The sequence below is a fragment of the Cannabis sativa genome, chromosome 8 (genome assembly GCF_029168945.1).
Source record: "Cannabis sativa cultivar Pink pepper isolate KNU-18-1 chromosome 8, ASM2916894v1, whole genome shotgun sequence".
NCBI lineage: Eukaryota > Viridiplantae > Streptophyta > Magnoliopsida > Rosales > Cannabaceae > Cannabis > Cannabis sativa.
In genome coordinates, this window is record NC_083608.1 from 31,789,417 (window position 1) to 31,798,488 (window position 9,072).

A 9,072-nucleotide genomic window follows, 5' to 3' on the forward strand; every position below is an offset into this window, starting at 1 on the left:
TGCTTACGCTTCAAGGCAATTAAAAGAATACGAACAGAGATACCCGACACATGACCTAGAGTTAGCCGCGGTGGTTTTTGCACTAAAAATGCGGCGTCATTATCTCTATGGAGTGAACTGTGAAATCTACACCGATCATAAGAGTTTAAAGTACTTTTTCACCCGAGAGAGAGTTAAACATGAGGCGAGAGGAGATGGTTGGAGCTAGTCAAAGACTACGGCTGCGAGATAATGTACCATCCCGGTAAAGCCAATGTGGTAGCGGATGCACTCAGTAGTAGAGGTCCGGACTAGTTTCCACTTTACAAGGAGTATCAAGGGAATTAGAGGAAGACATGGAACGAGCTGGTATAGAGTTTATTACGGGGCAACTTGCAAAGGTCACACTTCAATCCACTTTGTTAGAAAGAATTAAGGAGGGGCAGACGACAGATCAAAAGCTCAGTGAACTAAAGCAAGAAATTTTGAATAGTAACGCCAAAGATTATGAAATATCAGACACGGGATTAATTCGGTTCAAGGGACGAATTTGTGTGCCCGATAATGATGAGCTCAAGCAGGGGATATTGGTAGAAGCTCATACTACACCTTATTCGGTTCATCCCGGGACCACTAAAATGTACCATGACCTAAAAGCATTGTATTGGTGGCACGGCATGAAAAAGGATGTAGTTGAATTTGTGGCCAAATGCTTAACATGTCAACAAGTTAAAGCAGAGCATCAAAGACCGGCGGGATTGTTACAACCACCGAAGCTCCCGAATGGAAGTGGGAAGAGATTTCCATGGATTTTGTGATTTGGGTTACCTAAGACTACAAAGCGGCATGACGCCATTTGGGTAGTCGTCGATAGGTATACAAAATCGCCCATTTTCTACCAAGACGCATGACTTACTCCATGGACCATTTCTTGAACTTTATGTGAATGAGATTGTGAGATTACATGGGGCACCGTATTCTATTGTTTGTGATCGAGATGCTCGGTTCACTTCGTCTTTTTGGGAAAGCTTACAGAGAGCAATGGGAACTCGATTGAAGTTCAGTACTGCATATCATCTAGAGACAGATGGTCAGACTGAGAGAACAAATCAGATCTTGGAAGACATGTTGAGGGCATGTGTGATAGATTTCCAAGGATCATGGAGCAAATACCTGCCTTTGATTGAATTTTCTTACAACAACAGCTATCAGTCTACTATCGGGGTAGCACCCTATGAGATGTTGTATGGAAGAAAGTGCAGGTCTCCACTGCATTGGGATGAGTTGGGAGAGAACAAACTCCTAGGGCCAGATGCAGTTCAGCACACCAACGAAGCTATTCAGAAGATCAGGGCTAGAATGATCACAGCTCGGAAAGCGAGACGAAATCTTACGCAGACCTGAAGCGGAGGGACATTGAGTTCGAAGTGGGTGATCATGTGTTTCTTCGAGTGACACCACGAAAAGGACTCTCAGTGAAGAGATTTGGTAAGAGAGGGAAACTAAGTCCTAGATATGTTGGTCCATTTCAGATATTGGATAGAGTGGGCAGTGTAGCTTATAGAATAGCTTTACCGCCATCATTATCTGGGGTGCACAATGTATTTCATGTATCTCAACTCCGGAAATATGTGTCAGACCCATCGCATGTTTTGAGCTATGAAACACTGGGTTTGTAGGAAGATTTGTCCTACAATGAACGTCCGGTAAAGATTCTTGATCAAAAGGATAGGATTTTGAGAAATAAGACAATTACCCTGGTGAAAGTCCTATGGAGAAACAGTGTGGTTGAGGAAGCTACTTGGGAGCTTGAATCTGATATGCGAGAACAATATCCAGAATTATTTGAGTAAAATTTCGGGACGAAATTTTCTTTTAGAGGGGGATAATTGTAATATCCGCTAACTCCGAAAGGGTATTTTTGTAATTTTATTTAGCTGAGAGTATTTTTTTTTATGTTACATATTTATGGATTTAAATATGTATGGAATTATTTTTATGATGATATAATATGTGATTTTATTGGCATGTGTATAATGCCTAATAGATACATTTGTCTGGATATTGTTATATGGGTATATTATTATTATTATTATTATTATTATTATTATTATTATTATTATTATTATTATTATTAACATATTATTATTATTATTATTATTATTATTATTATTATTATTATTATTATTATTATTATTATTATTATTATTATTATTATTATTAGTTAGTATATGCGATACGTATACACGATTCAACCGAACCGAACGCCTATTTTGGTGGAATGGGAATCGCTCCACTTCGGTTCAATGCGATATTTTGCTTGGGTTTAAACACGATAGAAATTAGGTTTTAAACTCTATTTCCGTTCACCCAAAACAGAGAACCAACGAGAGAGAGAGAGAGAGAGCACGTATATGGCGTATACGGTACCGAAAACTTGCGTTTCTTCAAGCGGAGTGAAACCTGGGTGAACGTGGGGGTTTGGGATCACTTATATACGACCTAAGGAAGCCTTTTAACGTGGTATAAGGGGCGGAAGTCGTCGTTTTGAGATTCGACATTTTTGAAGCTTCAAAGGTGCGGCTTAGTTACGGACTCGAATTCGAACGTGTTTAAGCTTGTTCTTGGGTCAAGGGAGGTTATATTTGAGTGCATGGGACCCTAAGGATTGTTTTTGACGTAAGAAAACGAAGATTTAACGTCCAAAACGAAAATCCAAAATTTTGGACTCCATTAAAGACGGTACACCGCCAACGAAGAAGACAACCCCGATCTGCCTTCTCGGACCACTTTTCTTGATCGTTTTGAGGTCCTGAGCATTGTGGAGAGCTTCCCCAATCGAAAGGACGCTTCAAGAGCCATCGGAGACAAAGTTACACTTTACCGGCGACGAAACCGACGAGAACTCCGGCGACACTCCGTTCAGGGGTTTCTGGAGGTTATTTTTCGATTTTCTTTCAGTTCTTGACTTGTGCTAGGTGTTCTTAGGCCTACTATGAAGTTTGATAATTTTCTTGCAATTATTTGATTTATTATGAATTATTTGGTTTGTTTGTTAAATTAAATATGAAAAAATACTTAGATTACTCAGAAAAATCTAAATATATTTTATATGATTAGTTATGAGATATAAACTATTGCAAAATTGGTAGATTCGAATTTCGGTTAATTTTGTATTTTTCATGAATTATTTGTGTTATTTATTAAATTAATTATGAAAAATACTTAGGGTGCTCAGAAAAATCTAGATTTATTTTATATGATGGACTATGATATATAAACGGTTATGAAATTGGTAGATTGAATTTTCAGGCGATTATGTATTTTTCATGAATTATTGATGTTATTTCTTATTTTAATTATGAAAAATACCTAGGTTGCTTAGAAAATTCAAAGAAAATTATTTATGACCTATTACAGATTATAAAGTGTATTAGAAGAGTTAGATTCGGTTTTTAATCAATTTTGGTATTTTTCATGAATTTACTTAATTAATGCTTAAGTTAATTATGAAAAATAGATAAGTGTTGTTAAAATAGTAAAATGTATTTTTGTGATACCATTTACTGCCTATGATATCAAATGGAATAGGTTTTATTATTTATTGGTTGCTGTAGGTATTTATTATAATTATTGGTGATTAATTAACTATTTATTTGGACTTTAATAAGAATAAATGGTATTTTAGTAAATTTTACGTAAAAATGTGTTGTATGAATTCATGTTTTACATTAAGAATGTTTGTTTGAGTCCATGCAATATGTTTGTGTGAATCTAAATAATAAATGCTTATGTATGGTGTGTCATGCAAGCGAAATGGACCTATGTGTTACGTATTTTTACGTAAGTTTCTGTATGAGTTTAGAGATTCATACTTGAATGTATTTTGAGTGTATTGTTGTGTTAATGAATGTCTAGGATCTTGTTCTCAACAAGGAAATTCGTTGAGGTGCTCGAGGTAGCAAGTGTGGTCTTAGCGGCGAGGTAAGAAGAGTGGACATCTGTACACAGGGTGTATGTTATGCATACAACTTGGGTTGGTTTGCTATTTAATTTGATTGTGTTATGATTTCCTTATATTTTGTGAGCATCGTTAGCATGAGAATAATATTAGGGTCTTGCTGCTTGTGTGAGCATAACACTTGCAGGTTATAACATTATCATGGGTGAGTACAACTTATGGTAATTAATTGCCCTGTTGGATGCCAAGTGTGAGAATAACACAAGGCAGGGTAGGTTACCTCATGTCTGATCAACATGAGAGAATAGTTGATTATCGTATGTGAGTATAATGTGCGGTATGAGACTTGATGTGTGCATGTGAGAACAACATGCATTGTGGATATATTTATGGAATGTGAATTACTGTTGATTAATATAAAAGAGCAAATTATGTCAAGTAACTAGTTAGGAGGGTTATGTCCTACATAGCTCTTCTTACTGGGCGTTAGCTCACGGGTACTCTGTGTGCAGGTAAGGGTAAGGCTAAGCAGTGAGAATGAAGAGCTCGAGGCGTGGACCGCATGTTAGGGGGCTGGCACAGTATTTTGCTTTTAATGTTTTTAACTGCTAAACATTTTGGAACTATTATTTTGACTTAACTAGTTCTTATTTAAGTTTACAGTACTAAAAGAATTTTGTTTTAAACAATGAGATCTCATGCTTGGATATTTTTCAATAAAGCAGTATTTGATTGTCTTTATCTTATTAAATTGTTTTATACGGACTATCCTATGTGACATCTCGGGAAATCGGGGTGTTACAAACTCAACCCAAAAGCAAGCTCAAAATTCCACAATTGCAAAGCTTTGATTCCACACCAACTTCAAGCAATTCTCCAAACAAATTTTGAAAAATCAAGAGGGTTTGGAAGAGAGAAAGAGGGTCGGATGAGAGAGAGAGAGAATCACACCAGAAAATTCATTTTCTTTTCCTTAAAATCATTCTTTTATTAAACATAAATTAAGGGTCTAAAAGACCATTTTGCCCCTAGGGCCAAATAACATTCACTTAGGCATGCAAGGGCAAAAAAATAACATTTACACACCAATTCAAACCCAATTAAATTTCAAATTTCTCGTTATCAAATAAAATGCCAATTAATTCAATCTAATTTTCATTTCGGGCCCGAACCCGGTTAGGCTCGAAATACCCGGTTGTGACTATACCGCGCCAACCTGTCAGAACACACCTGAAAAGACAACACATGCATACTATATAATAATATAGTTCTATTAAGCACATTATTAAATTAATTTCATCAATTTACCCTTCTCGGGTCATAATTACCAAAATGCCCCTAGCTCACCAACGGAGTCTTAACTTGTTAAATTTCATATAATTTCACATATATTGAACTATATAATAATATAATTCCTCAATTAACTCATAATTATCTAATTAGGGTTTTTGCTAATCCTTTTCTAAATTCCGGGTATTACAATTACCCCCTCCTTATAGAAATTTCGTCCCGAAATTTACCTGAACAACTCCGGATATTTCTGCTGCATATTTGTCTCGAGCTCCCAAGTTGCCTCTTCTACTTTACTGTTCCTCCACAGTACTTTCACTAGTGCCACAGTCTTGCTTCTCAAGACTTTCTCTCTTCTATCAAGTATCTGCATTGGTTGTTCCTCGTATGATAAGTCTAGTTGAAGTTCCAACGCTTCATAACTCAGAACATGGGACGAGTCTGAGACATACTTTCGAAGCATTGAAACATGAAACACATTATGTACAGCTGCCAGCGCTGGGAGCATAGCCAACCTGTACGCTACTTGCCGTATCCTTTCTAGGATTTCAAAAGGTCCAATGAACCTCGGGCTAAGTTTTCCTTTCTTCCCAAAGCGCTTTACGCCTTTCATCGGAGATATTCGGAGAAATACCATGTCTCCGACCTGAAAATCAATATCTCGACGCTTTGGATCGGCATAACTCTTCTGCCTACTCTGAGCCGCGAGCATTCGCGCTCTAATTTTGTCAACTGCCTCACTTGTTTTTGAACAGCTTCGGGACCCAAGAACTTTCTTTCACCCACTTCATCCCAGTGAATGGGCGATCCACATTTCCTTCCATATAAAAGTTCATAAGGAGCCATCCCGATTGTTGCCTGATAGCTGTTATTATAAGAAAACTCGATCAGGGAAAGGTACTTTACCAAGCACACATGCCCGTAGCATGTCCTCTAAAATCTGAATAGTCCTCTCGGATTGTCCATCCGTCTGAGGATGAAAAGTTGTGCTAAACTTTAACTGAGTTCCCATAGCTCGATGCAGACTTTCCCAGAATCTTGATGTAAACTTCGGATCTCTATCCGACATAATGGACTTTGGGACACCATGCAGACGAACAATTTCTCTAACATATAACTCAGCATACTGATCAATGGATAAATTCATCCGAACAGGTAAAAAGTGAGCAGACTTTGTAAACCTGTCTACTATGACCCACACAGAGTCAAACTGTCCCGTGGTTCTAGGCATACCTACCATGAAGTCCATAGTTATATCTTCTCATTTCCATTCTGGTATTTTCAGCGGTTGCAGCAACCCTGCAGGTCGCTGGTGTTCAGCTTTCACTTGCTGACACGTAAGGCACTTTGCAACATACTCAGCGATGTCATTCTTCATGCCTGGCCACCAGAACATGGCTTTCAGGTCTTGGTACATCTTTGTCGACCCTGGATGAACTGAATAAGGAGTCGTGTGAGACTCACCCATGATCTCTTTCTTGATGTTCTCATCTATAGGCACACAAATTCAACTCCCAAATCTCAACATTCCCATTTCATCCACTGAAAAATCACTAGCCTTCCCGGCCGAAACCCTAGCTCGGGTTTTTGTCAATTCCGAATCCTGCTTTTGCGCTTCTTTAATTCTCTCAAGAAGAGTGGATTGCATGGTAATATTAGCCAATTGCCCCACAACCAACTCAATTTGAGCTCGAGTCATTTCATTTGCCAGCTGTTGGGAGATTTGCTTCATAGAACTCAGCTGACTCTGACCTTTTCTACTCAGGGCATCAGCAACCACGTTGGCTTTACCAAGGTGATAAAGGATCTCACAATCATAATCCTTCACCAATTCTAGTGAATGCCTCTGCCTCATATTCAAATCTTTCTGGGTGAAGAAATATTTCAGACTTTTATGATCAGTGTATATCTCACATTTCTCGCCATAAAGGTAATGCTGCCAAATCTTTAGCGCAAATACCACTGCTGCGAGTTCTAAATCGTGAGTAGGGTACCTCTGCTCGTACTCCTTTAACTCCCGAGAAGCATAAGCTATTACCCTTCCAGCCTGCATAAGCACACAGCCGAGACCTTATCTCGAGGCATCACAATATACCACAAACTTTTCCTTATCTGAAGGAAGAGTTAGTACAGGAGCGGTAATCAAGTGTTGCTTTAACTCCAGGAAACTTTTCTCACACCGATCAGTCCAAACAAATTTCTAATTCTTTCGGGTCAGCTCTGTTAAGGGTACAACAATCTTAGAAAAACCCTCAACGAACCGACGGTAATAACCAGCCAAACCCAGAAAACTTCTCACCTCTGTAGCCAATTTTGGTGCTGGCCAATCCCGAACAGCTTCAATTTTGGCCGGATCCACCATAATCCCATCTTTATCCACTATGTGCCCCAAAAATGAGACACGAGATAACCAGAACTCACACTTTTTGAACTTGGCATAAAGCTTGTGATCCCGTAACCTTTGTAAAACCGCTCTGAGATGCAACCCATGCTCTTCTTCGGTCTCAGAGTACACCAAGATGTCATCAATAAACACAATCATGAACCTATCCAGATAATCCTTAAACACTCGGTTCATCAAATCCATGAATGCCGTCAGGGCATTAGTGAGTCCAAAAGACATCACAAGAAATTCATAGTGTCCATACCGAGTACGGAACGCAGTTTTCGGGATATCTTCCTCTCAAACTCTTAGCTGATGATAACCTGAGCGAAGATCGATCTTGGAAAAGACCGTCTTCCCTTTCAGTTGATCAAACAGATCATCAATTCGAGGTAAAGGATACTTGTTCTTAATGGTAAGCTTGTTCAACTCTCAGTAGTCAATACACATTCGCAGGGTTCCGTCTTTCTTCTTCACAAATAGAACCGGAGCACCCCAAGGTGAGTAACTCGGTCTGATGAATCCCAGATTCAGTAACTCTTGCAATTGTATCTTCAATTCCTTCAACTCAGCTGGAGCCATACGGTACGGTGCCTTAGACACTGGATCCACTCCCGGAGCCAGTTCAATAACAAATTCAATTTCCCGAACAGGTGGCAATCCCGGCAAATCTTCTGGAAAGACATCAAGGAACTCACATACCAATTTCGTATTCTCAGGCCCTGATGTCACAGGTTGGCTAGTGTCCACTGCAGTGACTATGAACCCTAGACAACCTCTACCCATCAGGTCTTTAGCTTTCAACATCGATATTCTCGGTATGCACGCCCCCTGAACTTTACCCACGAACACCGCTGGGTTAGCACTCTCGGGCTCAAACACCACCATCTTCCGTTTACAATCAATCATTGCTCCATACTTAGACAGAAAATCCATTCCCAGGATTATGTCAAAATCAGATAATTGCAGTTCAATTAGATTGGCGGTCAACTCACAACCGTCAATCCAAAAAGACAAGGACCGGATCCACCTTGTGGATACTATCAGGTCACCCGAGGGTAACAGGGTTCCAAACCCCGAAGCATAAATATCACATGGCTTATATAAACTTTCTATCACTCTACTCGATACATATGAATGAGTAGCTCCCGAATCAAACAATACAGTATAAGCACAACCATTAATAGACAACTGACCTGTCACAACTGACAGACTAGCATCAGCGTCTGCCTGAGTTATAGTGAAAAGTCGCTCCTGGGTTCTGAGCAACATTCTTCTTAGGCTCTTCTCTCTTAGCTTGGGGACAGTCCCTGATAAAGTGGCCCACCACGCCACACTGGAAACATGCATTGGCTCGGCACTCACCAGGATGATGCTTCTTGCATTTAGGACATTCTGGATATGATCGGAATGAGGACCCGCGACCCTGACGGCCACCTCTGTTTCCCCGAAACTTTCT